Source organism: Capricornis sumatraensis, chromosome 6, assembly GCF_032405125.1.
Source record: "Capricornis sumatraensis isolate serow.1 chromosome 6, serow.2, whole genome shotgun sequence".
NCBI lineage: Eukaryota > Metazoa > Chordata > Mammalia > Artiodactyla > Bovidae > Capricornis > Capricornis sumatraensis.
In genome coordinates, this window is record NC_091074.1 from 76,786,188 (window position 1) to 76,804,303 (window position 18,116).

The following is an 18,116-nucleotide window of genomic DNA, read 5'->3' on the forward strand; positions in this document are numbered from 1 at the left end:
GCACAGCTGGGAAGAGGTGAGGACGGATTCCTTTTCTAGAAGACTGACTATAAGAAAGATTTGCCTCTAGAGTCTTCAGAGGGAGTGGGGTCCTGACAATACCCTGATTTTAGACTTCTAGGCTCCATAACTACGAGAGAAAAATTTTTGTTAAGTTAAGCCACCCAGCTTATTCTACTTTGTCAGAGCAGACACAGAAAACTCACAGAGAGCCCCAGGCCCTGGAGGGTTCCTGGTCTAACACATTGCTGGGTTGAATGAATGAATGCCCTGTTGACTGAAAAAGAAGGCACCATGTGAGAATTGTGAGTTAAGTTTTATTAGGGGCAACGTGATGACTATAGCTCATGAGAAAGAAAGAAAGTGAAGTCGCTCAGTCGTGTCTGACTCTTTGCGACCCCATGGACTGTAGCCCACCAGGCTCCTCCGTCCATGGGATTCTCCAGGCAGGAACGCTGGAGTGGGTTGCCATTTCCTTCTCCAGGGGATCTTCCCAACCCAGGGATCGAACCCGGGTCTCCCGCATTGCAGGCAGACACTTTAACCTCTGAACTCTCTGAGAAACTGTCCCAGAGACGTAGGGGGAAGTCAGTGTTCTATCTGATTTTAGGGAAGAGGGATGCATGCAGTCAAATGGACGTTTTGGCAGAGGCTTGCTGTTAGTCATGAGGAGCAGAAGAGTGTCAGTTGCTCAGTGTGTCCGACTCCTTGGCGACCCCATGGACTGCAGCCCATCACGCTCCTCCGTCCATGGGATTCGCCAGGCAAGAATACTGGCGTGGGTTGCCATTTCCTTCTCCAGGGGATCTTTCCTACTCAGAGATCAGACCTGGGTCTCCTGTGTCGCACGTGGATTCTTTACCATCAGAGCCACCAGGGAGACAGATATCACCATTTAATGATTTTTAGTGCTTTTCTAGATTTGGGGAGAGGCAAAAATTGAGCTCATAGAAATGTCCCCAAAATACCCAAGTATCTGAAGACCTCCTCTACCAATTTTTCCCAGAGCGCTGAGTGCCTCATTCCTGATCTCCACCCTGAACTCCTCTCAGTGGGTGTTGAAGGTCAGTGACTGCAGGAGCTTATAATTTAATTTTCTAGAGGTAGATGGCAAGCGCCAGTTTGTAGTTGGCAGCCCTAAACTGCTGTCACCTCCTGGTGTTCAGTGTGACCTGTGAGTGCCCTGTGTTCAGCTGGGGGCCCTTACAGAGTATGCGTTGCTGAGCAGGAAGAAGGCCTCACTCATGCCTGTCTTGTGTTTTCATGTGGGAATTGCTTTTTTGCATATCTTGGGGAGGTTTGTGTTTTTGAATCCTGAATCCTGAGAAAAATGAGTTGAGAAATGAGAAAAAGAGTGAAAAGTATTACAGCTAAGTCCCCTACATGCAAACAAATCCCATTTGTTCCGTTCTGAGAGTGTGATTGTAAGTCCAACAAAATTAGCTAGAAACCCAACTAACACAATCATATAGTACTGAGATGGTAACAGGCAGGAAGGGCAGGGGTCTCAATAGGCTGCAAGTATCAGACATTCTTTATCTCTCTCTTAAGTGGCAGGAGGAAACAAAATTCAAGTGTCAGATTTTTTTTTCCTTCTCCATACAAAATTAAAAGGAGATTTCTCTATGAAAATGTTTTTCTTGAGCTATATTAATGAAACTATGTATTTGCTTTGGAATTAGCCTTTCTTCAAAATGGTTCCACCTAAGACTAACTTTTTCCCTTTTCTCAAAACTTAGGCTGATAATAGCTCAACAAACCAGTATTCATATCAATTGTTTTATGGCTGGGGGATAACACACCTTGCCATCCTATCTCAAAAATGCATACTGTGGGAGAGGGGCCTGGTGAAACTGTCAGCCTGGAGGTATCTTTCTTATTTGATTAATAGTTTTCTAACAGACATAAAACATCTTCTGATGTCTATGTCAGAAGGTTTCTCTGTCCCTTTTCTTACTTAAATAAAACTCTGCTACACAAGAACTCTTGAGTTGCCCTGAAGCTAAGTCTTCTTCTTCGGAGAGCACGAATCTGACATCATTCGCCATAAGCCATCAGTACTGTACTATAATAGTCTTATAATACTTTTCACACAAATAATACATAAAAAACAAACACAAAAAATAGAGAACATTTTTAATCTCACAGGGCTGTGCTGTGCTTAGTCGCATAGTCGAGGCTCCTTTGTCATGGGGATTCTCCAGGCAAGAATATTGGAATGGGTTACCATGCCCTCCTCCAGGAGATCTTCCCAACCCAGTATAGCACCTTGAAAAGTACAGTACAACAGTTGGCATATAAGGACTGGCCCTGAGTGAACAGGCAAGAAGAGCTCCTGGTTGGAGGAGGGAGAGGAGGAGGGAAATGGTAGAGTCGAATGATCATCAGCAATAGGAGTCAGAGGGCAAGCTGTGATCTCACTCACACCTGACTCTGATGGACTGCATGTTCGCATCTTTGAAAGCTTGCAACTTGAAGTTTCGTTATGTGCTGCTTAAGTCTCTTGTGAGAATTAAGGCTTGCAATCAACATAAAGACCTCACAGCTTTGAAGGAAACCACTGAGATCAAGTCTATAGCAAGATTGGGAAACATTAACCTGTAAAATTGAAGGTTAAGGTGGACATTCCCGGGACCTAGGGCCAGAGCAGGGAGAAGAGGTGGTGTCACGAGTTGAGATCTGATCAGTATTCATTGCCGAGTTGAAGCATGTGTTTATTGCTCTGCCTGCTGCTAACAGTTACGTGTGTAAATAAAATAAATGTCACTAATTTTATGTGCATAGTATCCTGTTACAGATACTTTAAATGATGTTCTTAAAAATGACAACTTTTGGAAGCAAAATAAATCCTTAAATTGGCAAGTTGGCACACCATTCTGTGTGATGCTCCCTACTGGCTCAGATGGTAAAAAATCTGCCTGCAATATGGGAGACGGGGGTTCTATCCTTGGGTTGGGAAGATCCCCTTGAGAAGGGAATGGCTACCCACTCCAGTATTCTTGCCTGAAGAATCCCATGGACAGAGGCGTCCGGTGGACTACAGTCCTTGGGTAACACAGCCGGACGACTAATACTTTCGAATTGGTGTGTGATGCAGTTAACCTGGCTGGGAGACATAGATATTGCATTATTCAAATTCTACCTCAAAGGTTCCCTGGTGTTTTAAATGTTCACTGTAGACTATAGTATTTTTTGTAAACACTACTAAACTAAATTTTTCTTATTTATTAAATAACTCTCTCAAGAAATATATTCATAATAATAAAAAGTATACAATATGTTGGAGAAGGCAATGGCAACACACTCCAGCACTCTTGCCTGGAAAATCCCATGGACGGAGGAGCCTGGTAGGCTGCAGTCCATGCGGTTGCGAAGAGTCGGACACAACTGAGCGACTTCACTTTCAATTTTCACTTTCATGCATTGGTCAACTCCATTGACCCACCAACTCAATGGACATGAGTTTGGGTAAACTCCAGGAGTTGGTGATGGACAGGGAGGCCTGGCGAGCTGCAGTTCATGGGGTCGCAAAAGAGTTGGACACAACTGAGTGACTGAACTGAAACTGAAAATGACTCTGGGTACATCCCTCCTGTATGTTACTTTGCTTCATCTCGGAAGCTTAACCCTGTTTTACTAATGATCAAGCTAAGGTTCAGAGAGGTCATGAATTGTGCCCGAGGTCACACAGCTGGTAAGTGGTGGGTCAAGGAAAAGGGAGTGTGGGTGAACCTGTGAAATGACCTCTGGGCACTCGTGGAAACAGGCTCCATTGAGAGCCCTTCTCTTCCTCTTTGCTTCTTTTTTTTGCATTTTGTCTCTCCACAGAGGGAGTCTCCTGTGGAGGGCTTTATAGACCAGAGGGACATTTACATCCTGTGGGAGTTGCTGGCTGTTCCAACACTACCCAAACCTTGGTTTCAGTGCCAAAGAGAGAAGAAAAAGCTGGTGCTGATCAAAGTGCAGGTCAGGATATAGGCTGCTGTGTTCTTTTCCTCCTCCATAGATGCTTAGTGATAGGCCTCTGTGTGCCCAGCATACTCGGGCCTGGGGTACAGAGGTGGATCAAGTTCATTGCCCAGACAGGGTCTGTGGTGTGATGGGATGCAGGTGAGCATACAGTCCCCTGGCAGTGCTGGGTGTGGCAGGAGGACTGATGGGGCCAACGGAATCACTTCTCCCACTCTTGTGCCTTAGTGTCCCCTTCTGTAAAATGGTACATGGAAAATGGGTATGTAGCTCCTTCCTGATTTATATTTCCTATTATGTATGATAAAAATGAAGCTGTCTTTATGCTCCCACTTTTAACAAGTTCTTAACGCCATACATTTTAAGATCTCGAACAAATGGCCATGATATTTACACTACAAATGGATTCTTCACCTGCCTGGAGGACCCATGTAGGTGTCTGAGAGAGAACGCTTCCTTCTATTATGAACTGAATTCTGTAATCCCCATGCCCTGGCCACAATTCATATGTTGAAGCCCTAAACCCCCAATGTGACTGCATTTAGAGATAGGATTTTGGGAGATAACTGAGGTTGTGTTGTGTTTAGTCACCTCAGTCATGTCCAACTCTTTGTAACCCCATGGGCTGTAGCCAGCCAGGCTTCTCTCTCCATGGGGATTCTCCAGGAAAGAACACTGTAGTGGGTTGACATGCCATCCTCCAGGGGATCTTCCCAACCCAGGGATCAAACCCTGATCTCCCACATTGCAGGTGACTTCTTCACTGTCTGACCCCCCAGGGAAGCCCTAATTAAGGTTAAATGAGGCTCAAAAGGCAGACTTGTGGACACAGTGTGCGAGGGAGACAGTGGGATGAATTGAGAGAGTAGCATGAAAACATATACATTCAGTTCATTTCAGCTGCCCAGTCATGTCCGACTCTTTGTGGCACCATGGACTGCTTCCAGCTTCCTTGTTCATCACCAACTCCTGGAGCTTATTCAAACTCATGTCTCTCACCTTAGTGATGCCATCCAACCATCTCATCCTCTGTCATCTCCTTCTCCTCCCACCTTCAATCTCTCCCAGCATCAGAGTCTTTTCCAATGAGTCCGTTCTTTGGATCAGGTGGCCAAAGCATTGGCGTTTCAGCTTCGGCATCATTCCTTCCAATGAATATTCAGGACTGATTTCCTTTAGGATGGACTGGTTGGATCTCCTTGCAGTCCAAGGGACTCTCAAGAGTCTTCTCCAACACCATAGTTCAAAAGCATCTTATTCTTCAGTGCTCAACTTTCTTTAGAGTCCAACTCTCACATCCATACATGACTACTGGAAAAACCATAGCTTTGACTAGACAGACCTTTGTTGGCAAAGTAATGTCTCTACTTTTTAATATGCTGTCTAGGTTGGTCATAACTTTTCTTCCAAGGAGTAAGTGTCTTTTAATTTCATGGCTGCAGTCATCATCTGTAGTGATTTTGGAGCCTAAAACAATAAAGTGTCTCACTGTTTCCATTGTTTCCCCTATTTGCCATGAAGTGATGGGATCGGATGCCCTGATCTTAGTTTTCTGGGTGTTGAGTTTTAAGCCAACTTTTTCACTCTCCTCTTTCACTTTCATCAAGAGGCTCTTTAGTTCTTCTTCACTTTCTGCGATATGGGTGGTGTCATCTGCATATCTGAGATTATTGATATTTCTCCTGGCAATCTTGATTCCAGCTTGTGCTTCATCCAGCCCAGCATTTCACATGATGTACTCTGCATATAAGTTCAATAAGCAGGATGACAATATACAGCCTTAACGTACTCCTTTTCCTATTTGGAACCAGTCTGTTGTTCCATGTCCAGTTCTAGCTGTTGCTTCTGGACCTGCACACAGATTTCTCAAGAGATATGTTAGGTAGTTTGGTATTCCCATCTCTTGAAGAGTTTTTCAGAGTCTGTTGTGATCCACACAGTCAAAGGCTTTGGCATAGTCAATAAAGCAGAAGTAGATGTTTTTCAAGAACTCTTGCTTTTTCAATGATCCAACAGATGTTGGCAATTTGATCTCTGGTTCCTCTGCCTTTCTAAATCCAGCTTGAACATCTGGAAGTTCATGGTTCATATACTGTTGAAGCTTGGCCTGGAGAATTTTAAGCATTACTTTGCTAATGTGTGAGATGAGTGTAATTGTGCAGTAGTTTGAACATCTTTGGCACTGCCTCTCTTTGAGATTGGAATGAAAACTGACCTTTTCTAGTCCTATGGCCACTGCTGTGTTTTCCAAATTTGCTGGCATATTCAGTCCAGCACATATACATTACCATATGTAAAATAGATAGCCAATGGAAATTTGCTGTGGGACACAGGGTGCTCAGCCCAGTGCTCTGCAATAACCTAGAGGCATGGAATGGGGTGGGAGATGGGAGGGAGGTTCAAGAGGAAGGGGACATATATACACCTGTGGTCGATTCATGTTGATGTATGATAGAAAACAATACAATATTGTAAGGCAATTATCTTCCATTAAAAAGTTTTTTTTAAAAAAGATGGGGCTGTAATCTTATAGGATTGGTGGTCTTATAAGAAGAGAGAGAAATCTCTCTCTTTCTACATCCACATGCCAAGAAAAGGCTATGTGAGGGACATCAAGAAGGCGGCCCTCTGCAGCCCAAGGGGAGAGCTCTCACCAGATACCAACACTGCTGTACCTCTGGATCTTGGACTTCTAGCTTCCCCACCATTAAAAAATAAATTTCAGTGTTGAAGCCCCATAGCTGGGCAGTCTAAGCTGACTGTCTTAGTCCACTTGGATGGCTATGACAAAATATCATAGCCTGGGTGTGCTTATTAACAACAGACACTTATTTCTCACAGTTATGGAGTCCAAGATCAGGGCAACAGCACTGTCAGGAGAGGGTCCACCTCTGGTTTTGTAGCTCATGTCCTCTCCTGGTAAAGGGGGCTAGGGAGCTCCCTGAATCCTCTTTGGTGGGTGCAGGCTAGGTTGCTTCAGTCGTGTCTGACTCTTTGTGAACCCATAGACTGTAGCCCTCCTGGTGCCTCTGTCCATGGGATTTCCCAGGCAAGAATACTGGAGTGGGTTGCCATGCCTTCCCCCAGTGGATCTTCCCAACTCACAGATTGAATCTGGGTCTTCTGCATTGCAGGCGGATTCTTTACCATCAGCCCGAGTCCTCTTTTACCAGAGCATTAATCTCATTCGTTATTAGATGACCTAATCACTTCCAATTTCAACATATGAATTTTGAGGGGCATAGATATTCAGATAATTGTGTCCACCCTCCTTGTCCCAGTGGCATGCAAATATGCTTTGACTTCGCAATTATTAGCATGAAAAAAAGATGTGTGTGGAGGGATATGGGTGGGGTATGGATATGTGTGTGTGTCAGGGTGTATGTACATTCTGTTATTTTGAACAAGCATCCTGAGAAACACAGTCATAAAAGGAATGAGAAGCTCCCTCCATGGGAGTGAGAGGCCCCTTTCTGTGCCCAGCAAGCACCTCAACACAGAGGAGCCCCCTTCTGAGACCCTGAATGGGCAATGAATGGGTCCGGCTTTATCTCCGTCTCCTAGCAACCGTGCTTGGAAGGTGGAAAGTGCATGGCATGGTGAGGTCTGCAGACCAGGCTGGGTCAGGAGGGCAGGCGGGAGACCTGGGCGCTGCTCCAGGAAGCCCCCGAATCTTCAGGGCTATAGACAGATGCTTTCTCATCAGTGTCACTAGCGGTGGGGTGGGCGGTGGTCATTATTTAACTGTATAATTTGTGTTGACAAGATGGATAAGAATGTTTCATCAAGCAGTTATACCAAGGAGTCTGACTTGTTCCAACACACAAAAGGCGACAGCCAGCAAAAATTAATGTGCACGTGTGCTGGTGCATTAAGTGTCTGCCACTAGCTGGGAGGAGGGGGACACTCCCTTCTCCTGGCAAAGTGAGTGCAATTCAAGCAAGAAACATCTCTGCACTCAGCCACTCATTCCAGTCAGTGTTCTCTGGGGCCCTGGCCTGTCCCTCATGCCTGGGAGACTCTTCATCTCTCTCTAGTAGAGTGGGGCTCAGACAGTAGTACTCTGCCTTCCGCTGCCTTTGATGTTCATCTTCTTAACTCTAGGTCACATGGATGAAGATCAAAGGTCCTTGGAGGAAAAATAATGTCACAAAAAACTGCTTGCCTCTGAGGATGGGAGTGTGGGGCTTGGAGAGAGGCTGTGTTCTTGCCTGCTTTGCCTAAGTCCTAAGAGGAGAGCTTCTAGCTTTCTTTTCTGTTTTTCTCTCTTTCTTTTGGTGTCCTTCCCTCTCCTTCTTCTGCTTTCCCTTCTCCCTCTCTTCTCTTTATTGAAGGAAGGTGTGGGGAGGGAGGTTTTCTGAGCACACGCAGGTTCATGAATATTAGCAGCTACAAATGCGAGAGGCAGTCTTACAGGGTGAAAAAGAACTAGATTAGACATCCAGAGGCCAGAGCTTCTATTTCTGGCCTTGCCCCTGGATCGCTGTGTGACTCTGGGCAATTGAGCCTCAGCTGGTCACTTCTAAAGCATACGGGTTACACCGCATGTAGATGGTGTTCAGAGCCCCTTGCTGTTCTAACTTCCTAGGACTCCTCCCTAGCCATTTGGCACCTTGGGCACCCATAAGTGACTGCCTGCCATCACCACAGCAACATGAATGGGCAGGGGGAGGGCAGGGCTGACATGCTGCTGACTTTACCGTCTGATTGTCAGAAAATGCTGAGTGGGGCCATACTGGATACAGGACTTACTCTTCTGTACACTTTTCCCAACTGAAAATATATTTATTATTAGTATTATTTTTGGACATTTGGACATTGGGCTTCCTTGGTGGCTCAGATGGTAAAGAATCCACCTGCAATGCAGGAGACCTGGGTTCAGTCCCTGGGTTGGGAAGACTCCCTGGAGAAGGAAACAGCTTCCCACTCCAGTATTCTTGCCTGGAGAATTCCATGGGCAGAGGAGCCTGGTGGGCTACAATCCATGGGGTCACAAAGAGTCGAACACGACTGAGCGACTTCAGTTTCACTTTCACTTTCACTTACCAGTGGCTCAGAAGATGAAGAATCTGCATGCAATGCAGGAGACCCAGGTTCCATCCCTGGGTCGGGAAGATCCTCTGGAGAAGGAAATGGCAAACCACTGCAGGATTCTTGCCTGAAGAATTTCATGGACAGAAGCACCTGGTGGGCTACAGTCCATGGGTTGGACACAACTAAGCAACTTTCACTTTGCCTGGATGATTAAAGTCTATACAGTTCAGTCCAGTCCAGTTGCTCAGTTGTGTCTGTTTTGACCCCATGAATCGCAGCACACCAGGCCTCCCTGTCCATCACCAACTCCCTGAGTTCACTCAGACTCGCGTCCATCGGGTCAGTGATGCCATCCAGCCATCTCATCCTTGGTCATCCCCTTCTCCTCCTGCCCCCAATCCCTCCCAGCATCAAAGTCTTTTCCAATGAGTCAACTCTTCGCATAAGGTGGCCAAAGTACTGGAGTTTCAGCTTTAGCATCATTCCTTCCAAAGAACACCCAGGGCTGATCTCCTTTAGAATGGACTCGTTGGATCTCCTTGCAGTCCAAGGGACTCCTATACACATGGTGTAAAAAGAAATTCAGTTAAAGACATATTCCAAATGAAATCCTCCTCGCCCCCCACCACCACCTACAGTCAGATTCATCCCTGATGTATATGTTACCAGAGTTTATGAAACATAGCCTTAGGTGATATGGGTCTTCCCTGATGGCTGCAATCCACCTACAATGCAGGAGACTCAAGAGGCACGGGTTCAATCTCTGGGTCAGGAAGATCCCCTGGAGAAGGGAATGGCAACTCATTCCAATATTTTTGCCTGAAAAATTCCATAGAGAGTAGACTGGCAGGCTATCATCCATAGGGTCACAAAGTGTCGGACACAGCTGAGGAACTGATTAGTGGAATTTTGATTATTGCTTTGATTTTAGGGTTCGTGGACTGGTGACAAGGTGACCACCAGGACTGTCACAGCAAAAGGAGAGAAACAAGCAGCATCTTCTGAGGGGAGGCAGAGCGACAAGCTAGGTCCTGTCTTCTGGGCACCAGGAGTCTCCACACTCTCTCTGAATGCAGAAGTTTGAGCCTAAATGAACTTTACAGCTCATAATGGTTAACTGTACATGTCAACTTGACTGGGCTAAAGTATGCCCAGATAACTGGGTTAAGCATCATTTTGGGGTATGTCTGTTAAGAATGTCTCTGGATGAAATGAGCTTTTGAATCAATAGACTGAGTAAAGAAGATTGCTCTCACCAAGGAGGGTGGACTTCAATTAATATGTTGAGGGCCTGAATAAAACCAAAAACTGGAGGACAGAGGAACAGACTCTCTGCTTCAGCTGAGACATCTGTCTTCTCCTGGTCTTGGAGATCAGTGCTCCCATATCTCAGTCCCTTGGACTTGGGCTGAATTACACCACTGCCTTTCCTGATTTTCTAGCTTGTAGACAATAGACGGTGGGGTTTCTTAGACTCCATAATCATGTGAAACAATGTTTGGAATAAATCTCTTCTTATGTATATTCTATTGGTCCTGTTCTCTGGAGAACCCTCGCACAGACCTGCTGATACATTCCCACGAAAGCACAAGTGAGAAGCTTCTTAACCTTCTCAAAGCAAATGTGAAACCACTTTGTTGCTAATAAATACAGTGGCAGAATCTCCAGGGATTGCTATTTATTTCTCTCTCTTTAAAACACTTAAACATTTTAAAACAAATGCCTTTTATTGTGAAGAAATTAGAAAAGAGAGAAGTGTATAGAAAAAAAATCACAGCGTGCCTTTAAAAATTATGAAGTGTTTTTATCAAAGAATAAATAAACTTTTTGCACACATAAATTTGAGTAGCCTTTCCAGTGGCTTGTTCTTTGCCATTTGGAGACAGTTTGAGGTCATATGTCACCTTTTATGCCCCCTGGGACCTAAATATGAAAGCCACATTTATTCAGCCAGGCCCTTGGAACATGAGATGAATATAGACTGGGTTCTTGTTCTGAAATTTCTCACAGTATGTTAGGAGAATTGTCTCCCCTTCCTACCCCTGATCTCTAAGTTACAGTATGGTGCGTGCTAACATTTAAAAATATACTGAGCATCATGAGAGTGGAGAGGAAGAAGCTGTTAATTGAAGAGATGTGAATCTGGTAAAAGGCCATTGAGGCAATTTAGAACATCTTTCCGTTCAGACATTCATCCTAGATACAAGCTATTTACTCTCATTATGAGGGAGCTTTAAGGATGCCTTGTGGGTGGATTCATAGACAGGGGGCTCTAACTTTTACCTTCAGCTGTTTGAGGCAGAGAGGTGGGTGGTAACATTTTCTTTTCTGTCTGCAGAAACCCTGCTTTGCCTGCCCTCCACCACTGAAGTCTGCAGTCTTCCATATGGGTGGGTGGGTGAATGTGTGTCTTTGAGTCCAGGGCAACAATACCAGCTTCATTTTTAGTATGTGCCAGACTCCAGGCCCTGTGAGTCTACCAAGCTAGAATAGACTGGTTATACACAGACTTCTTATCTTCAATTCCTTAGAAATCTGTTTGAGACCCTAAGTCAACTCTTACTCATTCTGGAGGAAAAGTATGGGATAGGTGAGGGCATTCTCAGGCGGTTCCAGGAAGGTGCAATGATGTAAGTTCTAATCCAGGAAGAGACATATACTGACTTAGGCTGAATTAGTTGGACACAGATCTTGAGACTGAGAATTGCATATGTAAGGTTTCTTGTAGACTGCTTTTAGGAGATGTACTCTAGGAGACTGAGGTGGACTGGACTGGGCATTGGGAGGAATGGACGGATCAGCAACTCTCTTGCAATTGAGGCCTCAGTTGATCTCACAAAGAGTTCTGGGGCCAAGATAGAGTTCAGAGTTACCTAAACTGAGTCAAGAGTGCAGTAGCTATGTGCTTACATTAGCCAGTCACTGGCTATACCCTCTCTTCTGAAAGGAGGAGTCACTTCAGATTCCTGTAGCCAAGGGCATTTCCCAGTGAGGGACGCAGCTATGAGCTGTCAGCGGTGATATTCCCAGAAGTGGAGGGATGGGTGTCAGGAAAAATGGGAACCTAGGGTGACAACAACGGTATCCATTACAATCCACATTCTGTGCCACCGAGATCTACTTCTTCATAATGTTATGCTCACACAGTCCTTTTACTAGGGCCTCACGGCAGACCACGGATTTTGTGCTACAAGTCGAATGTCTGCTACAGGTGGCATGGTCTTGCTCTATAATACCAAGGGTTACATTGTGATACTTACTGGGTTGTGCCATCAACTTTACTTGATGTCTTTTCCAAATGCAGAAGCCTCTAGTACAAAAAGGTTTGCCAACTTGGATGGTCAGATGACAGGACTGTCTGTGCCACAGCTTGGACCTGCTATAGAGCCCTCTCTAGGCCTCACTTAAAGCTGGCAGCTTTTGGTACCACCTGGTAAATGGGTCAGAATAGTTTTCCAAGTGTAGAACATACTGCCTTTAGAACCCAAAGAATCCTACCAAGCATTGTGCTTCTTTCTTAGTGGTGTGTGTGTGTATGTGTGTGTGTGTGTGTGTGTGTGTGTGCTCAGTCTCTCAGTTGTGTCAGACTCTTTGAGACTCCATGGATTGCAGCCAGCCAGGCTCCTCTGTCCATAGAATTTTCAGGCCAGAATACTGGAGTGGGTTGCCATTCCCTTCTCCAGGGGACCTTCCTGATTCGGGGATCCAACCTGCATCTCTTATGACTCCGGCATTGGCAGGCAGATTCTTTATTGCTCTGTCACCTGGCAAGCCCCCGTACTACACTTGATCCTAGCCAAGTGACAATCTGGGAGTTGTGAAATGCAATAATGAGTCATTTATTTGGAGGACTATATTCTATGCCCCACATCACTGGATGTTGAAACTTCACTTCTAGGGCAAGACACTGAAACTTCATAGAGTTCACCAATTCCCTCTAGAATACATGTCCTTTACCAAGGTCTCTGACATATCTGCCCCTTCTTGCTTACCTGGTGGAATTAGCATGATGCCACCAAACAGAGGAATACTTTGATAATTGGTGGAATGGATGGATGGTTCAGGTTTCCTTGGTAGAAAGAAGGTGAATTAACAGAGCTCTGTGATTTGTGAATCCATCCTGCTTTCGATCTTAGGAAATGAAACAGAGGCATTTGCCAGAGTAATGTTGGTGTATCACTTGCTGGCCTCTATTAATCTTCCCTAATAAAGGTATCACATCTGGCACAGTAGCTACAGTTGAGGCTGCTCTTTGGTTAAGTGGGCAGTAGTCTACCATCGCCTACCATGATCTATCTAGTTTTGGGGTTCCTAGCATTCCCATTGTGATCAGTATGTCCAGTTCTGTATCAGCATCTCCCTTTGCCAGCTCCAGCTATTAATACAAGGGGACAGACACTACTGGGCATCTTACTGATGCTGTGTCCTGCTACTGGCACGTTCCTTGTCGCTTCAGTAAATGGAATGTCCTCTTCACCTCCCGAGGAACATAGTAAGCTGGTAGGTTTTCTACCTATATCCACTCTCTCAAACCCACTTTTCTGAGCCCTTTGAGCCCTCTGCCATCATCTGGCAAGGACGTTCTGGTATGTCTGTATAGTGTGGACCATTGCTTTTTTCAAGCTTCCAAGATTCAACCTGGCAGTTTGTTAGCACCTTCTCCTAAGATTCTTGCCAGGGTGTTGAATTCTGTATCATGAGGGAATTTTAGTACACTTGCATGCTGAGACACTCTTATTTATCCAACTTTGTTCCACCCCCTTGAGCCATCACCGTCAGGCTCCAGTCTGATACATACCCTCCTACCTTCTCCTTTACTTATTAGCCAGATTCTGCATTCATTTGCCATACAGCCCCTCTCTTCTCTTTTAACTGACTTGTTGGCTGTGTCATAATTTGACCATGATTTGATCATGCTGTGATTGAAAGAAGGAGAGTTGGGTAGGGATCCTGAGGGGAACTGGCAAGGTCTAAAAGGCACCTGATTTATTTGAGGCCTTGTGTGACACTCAGGCAAGGGAGGGTGTGCTCACTGTTTTCTGTCGCAGAGGATAGGCCATCTCTTCAGGTTCTGCAGGTTTAGGGGAAGTTAGGAGTTCAAAACTCTCAATTACATCAACCCCAATAATCACATCCCAAGTCTCAGAGTCCCAGTCGTTTTGTGTATGGCCTTGACTTTGGTGTAGGAGACCTGCGAGCTGAGAATTCAACCTTCTCTGAGGCTCTGCTGTTCCCATATGATTAAACCCTGAACCTGATCCTTTGTGCTGACAGCCTTCTGCTGCAAGAGTTTCAAGTTTTCCTAAATGCTGCAAAGGAAATCCTGCTTTTATATTTTGCCTTGAACTATCAACAATTGCCGTATGTCCAATTCATCTGTCTTTGGTGAGTGAATCAGTGACACTCTGAACGAGCCACCCATCCCATGGTGTTCTGGTTACTATTTCTCTTCATGCCTCTCCTGGGCCAGAGATATTGCTCCAGTGTGTCAGCTTCCATTGGTGTTCTAACATGTTTAACTTTGGTTGACATTTTGCAATTGCACCGCTGTAGCACACCAGAGATTACCCATACTACCCCAACCGCCAGTGATAGAAGCCACATGCCAGCTGGCCAGGGAGTGTGCTCAGTCGCTTGAGTGTCTGACTCTTTGTGACTCCATGGGCTGTAGCCCACTAGGCTCCTCTGTCCATAGGATTCTCCAGGTAAGAATACTTGAGTGGGTTGCCATGCCCTCCTCCAGGGGATCTTCCCAACCCAGGGATTACTCACCTCCAAATTCCCATTTCATAGTCTGTTTTTAGGATCACTCCTGGCTTAGAAAGGGATCCCTGGAAACAGACTACCAAATGGAGAATTCCATCCAGTGTTTATTAGGGAGTTGTGTTGGGTAGAAACAGCTGTTCAATTAAAAAAAAAAGGTGGGGGGAAGAAGGCAAAATTGGTGAAGAAGGAGGGGGAAGAAGAGGGGCAGAAAGATAGGGAGGGGGAGAGGAAGATGAGGAGGAAAAGGAGGAAGTGAGTGAGGAAGAGGAGGGAGGAAAAAGTGGAGAAGGAGGAGAGGGAGGAGGGGAAGGACAGGGGAAGGAGGAGGGGAGGAACTGACCTCAAATGCTGTTTCTGCTGAGGATTCCCTTGGCTTCATGGAGAGCTTTGAGCTCGGATGGCTTTTCAGTAATACCCCAGTTGAGGCAAAGGTCCTGAGACTTTTGGATTCCTAGATCAGCTCATCATTGGCCACAGCTTGTCTCCTAAAAGAGGTGTAATCTTCAGTTCAGTTCAGTTCAGTCGCTCAGTCGTGTCCGACTCTTTGCGACCCCATGAATCGCAGCACGCCAGGCCTCCCTGTTCATCACCATCTCCCAGAGTTCACTCAGACTCATGTCTATCGAGTCAGTGATGCCATCCAGCCATCTCATCCTGGGTCGACCCCTTCTCCTCCTGCCCCCAATCCCTCCCAGCATCAGGGTCTTTTCCAATGAGTCAACTCTTCACATGAGGTGCCCAGAGTACTGGAGTTTCAGCTTCAGCATCATTCCCTCCAAAGAAATCCCAGGGTTGATCTCCTTCAGAATGGACTGGTTGGATCTCCTTGCAGTCCAAGGGACTCTCAAGAGTCTTCTCCAACACCATAGTTCGAAAACATAAATTCTTCAGCGCTCAGCTTTCTTCACAGTCCAACTCTCACATCCATACATGACCACTGGAAAAACCATAGCCTTGACTAGATGGACCTTAGTCAGCAAAGTAATGTCCCTGCTTTTGAATATGCTATCTAGGTTGGTCATAACTTTTCTTCCAAGGAGTAAGCGTCTTTTAATTGCATGGCTGCAGTCACCATCTGCAGTGATTTTGGAGCCCAAAAAAATAAAGTCCGACACTGTTTCCACTGTTTCCCCATCTATTTCCCATGAAGTGATGGGACCAGATGCCATGATCTTCATTTTCTGAATGTTGAGCTTTAAGCCAACTTTTTCACTCTCCTCTTTCACTTTCATCAAGAGGCTTTTTAGCTCCTCTTCACTTTCTGCCATAAGGGTGGTGTCATCTGCATAGCTGAGGTTATTGATATTTCTCCTGGCAATCTTGATTCCAGCTTGTGCTTCTTCCAGTCCAGCGTTTCTCCGGATGTACTCTGCATGTAAGTTAAATAAGCAGGGTGACAATATACAGCCTTGATGTACTCCTTTTCCTATTTGGAACCAGTCTATTGTTCCATGTCCAGTTCTAACTGTTGCTTCCTGACCTGCATACAGATTTCTCAAGAGGCAGGTTAGTGGTCTGGTATTCCCATCTCTTTCAGAATTTTCCACAGCTTATTGTGATCCACACAGTCAAAGACTTTGGCATAGTCAATAAAGCAGAAATAGATGTTTTTCTGGAACTCTCTTGCTTTTTCCATGATCCAGCGGATGTTGGCAATTTGATCTCTGGTTCCTCTGCCTTTTCTAAAACCAGCTTGAACATCAGGAAGTTCACGGTTCACGTATTGCTGAAGCCTGGCTTGGAGAATTTTGAGCATTACTTTACTAGCATGTGAGATGAGTGCAATTGTGCGGTAGTTTGAGCATTCTTTGGCGCTGTCTTTGTTTGGGATTGGAATGAAAACTGACCTTTTCCAGTCCTGTGGCCACTGCTGAGTTTTCCAAACTTGCTGGCATATTGAGGGCAGCACTTTCACAGCATCATCTCTCAGGATTTGAAATAGCTCAACTGGCATTCCATCACCTCCACTAGCTTTGTTCGTAGTAATGCTTTATAAGGCCCACTTGACTTCATATTCCAGGATGTCTGGCTCTAGATGAGTGATCACATCATCATGATTATCTTGGTCGTGAAGATCTTTTTTGTACAGTTCTTCCGTGTGTTCTTGCCACCTCTTCTTAATATCTTCTGCTTCTGTTAGGTCCAGACCATTTCTGTCCTTTATCGAGCCCATCTTTGCATGAAATGTTCCCTTGGTATCTCTAATTTTCTTGAAGAGATCTCTAGTCTTTCCCATTCTGTTGTTTTCCTCAATTCTTTGCATTGATTGCTGAAGAAGGCTTTCTTATCTCTTCTTGCTATTCTTTGGAACTCTGCATTCAGATGCTTATATCTTTCCTTAGGAAGGCAATTCCTTGTGTTCAGAGGCAACTCCCAGTGAGGGACGCACCTATGAAGTGACTGTAACCAATGTTCTCAGCAGCTGGGGGCTCGATGAATCAGACCTGGTGAGGGGATCTGAGGAGAACACCCAAGAGTCAGCTACAGGTACTCTGTGATCATTCTTCCTGCTTGAGCAACCAGGAAAGAACTGGATTTAGGCAGAGTAGGGGAGCAAAGATAATATATTGGTAGTGGTAACATCAATTTCACACCTGCCTAGGAATATAAAAACATTATTCTGTTTGATCTTGAACAAGTTTTTCAGCCTTTTTGTGCCTGAGATTTTTTTCAACTATAGAATGAAATGACTAATTAGTAAAGACCTGAGAGAGTGCCTAGCATATCGCAAAAAAAAAAAAAAAAAAATTCCTTACTGTTGTTCTTGGTTTTGCTTTTATCATTGCTACTTTTCAACAATCCAAATTCATTTTCGAGCTACATTTTTCTTCCCATAACCCTCAAATCTGGCTCCTCACTGGTTTTGTCCTTAAATAAAACTTCCACTTCTAATTTGTAGATTTCTTATTTCTTATTCCTGAGAGATGCCATGCAGTGTTCTTATGCCATTTCTCTTCTTAGACTTTGCCTTCACTGGCCTCCTGTGAAGCTACCTAAATCCATCCCATCCTTTGAAGGAGTGGAAGGAGCATGCACACTTATTCAAGATCCTCCACTTGCTTAAGTTGTGTGACCTTGGGTAAGCCACTGATCATGCCTGAGGATTGATATTCTCACATTTAAATTGAGGATTATAGCCACTGCTCCATTAGCTTGTCATAGGGTTAAATGTGATGACTCAGTTAAACTCCCAGTATGATGTCAGGCACATATTAGTTGCTCAGTAAACAGTAGCTGTTGAACCCAGTGCTGCTGAGCTTAGTCGTTCTGTCATGGCTCACTCTTTGTGACCTCATAGACTGTAGCTGGCCAGGCTCCTCTCTCCATGGGGATTCTCCAGGGAAGAA